The following is a 1,622-nucleotide window of genomic DNA, read 5'->3' as shown; positions in this document are numbered from 1 at the left end:
TTGCTTTTAGTGTGCTTTTAGCTGCCCCTGGGCTTCCTCCTGCCCTCTTTGGAAGCTTGATAATACCTTCAAACCATGCGAAGATGGAAGGAAGTCACGCTGCTCTGAGGACAGGAAAGAAATCAGTCAGCTCTCGTGAGACTGGCGGGAACAGGCCAGTGTTAATGTTTTCCTGGGGAAAGCAAATGGGCACACGAGCCGGCAAGCGTTGAAGAGACATGACCTTTGTTGAGGAAACAGCACGTCCAAAGGCTGGGGAGGGATCGTGTGTGGCCTCCACCTTTGTGGAGGGTGACTGGGGTGGCTGTAATTTTTCTGGGTGCTGGAACACTGATGAGCAAGGCTTTGGTTCTGTGAGATTGTGACCCCTCCTATCAGTTCTGCCCCAACTGCCCACCTCCACCTTCGTCACATTCTGGAAGGGGGGGAGAACTGTGTATGTATGTATGTATGTATGTATGTATGTATGTATGTATGTATTTATGTATTTATGTATTTATGTATGTATGTATATGGGTAAAGGCCAGAGGACAACCTTGGGTGTAATTTCTCAGGTGAAGAACAATTTGGTTTTTTTGAAACATGTCTATCTCCGGCCTGAAACTTGCTGATTTTGCAAGGCTACCTGGTCAGCAGGAGCCAGAGATCTGCCAGTCTCTGTATCCCTGACTGGGATTGCAAGCAATCCTCACCACACCCAAACCCTGCCTCATTCTGTGTGATCAGTCTTTCAAAGTTCAGGTTATCCTGTGAGATCTGGCAGCAAGCACTTGGGTCTTAATCACAAGAGGGCTGGTGAGATGGTTCAGCCACCAAGCCTGATGGCCTGAGCTTGATCGACAGTTAGGAGAGAGAAACTCCTGTATGTTGTCCTCTGACATCCACTCATGTGCTGTAACATGTACACGTACACACAAATTACATATACATGAACACACAGAGACTAAATGAAAGGTTGGAGAGAAACAACTCCTGTATATTGTCTTCTGACACCCACTCATGTGCTATAACATGTACATGTACACACAAATTACACATACATGTATACACACATGTACACATACATTAACACATAAAGACTAAAGGGAAGGTTGGAGAGAAATAACTGTACATCATCTTCTGACATCTACTCATGTGCTATAACATGCACACATATAAACAAATTACACATATACACATATGTGTAGGCATATGTACATAAACATGTACAGACTAAGTGAAGCGTTGGAGAGAAACAACTCCTATATGTATGTTGTCTTCTGACATCCACTCATATGCTATAACATGTACACTGACATACCTCTGTACACATACATGTACACACATGTATACATACATGTGCACACACATGTATACACACAGACTAAATAAAAGGCTGGAGAGAGACAATTCCTATAAGTTGTTTTCTGACATTCACTCATGCACTATGGCAAACACTTGCACACACACACACACACACACACACACACACACACACACACACACTAAAAGTCTGGAGAGATGGCTCAGCAGTTCAGAATACATTCTGTTCCCAGCACCCACAGGCTGGCTCACTACTGCCTGTAACTCAGTTTGAGGAAATCTGATGCCCTCTTTTGTCATGTGGTTCCCATGTGGCACAC

This window comes from Rattus norvegicus, chromosome 19 (genome assembly GCF_036323735.1).
Source record: "Rattus norvegicus strain BN/NHsdMcwi chromosome 19, GRCr8, whole genome shotgun sequence".
Classification (NCBI taxonomy): Eukaryota; Metazoa; Chordata; class Mammalia; order Rodentia; family Muridae; genus Rattus; species Rattus norvegicus.
Note: the sequence above shows the minus strand (reverse complement) of the source record.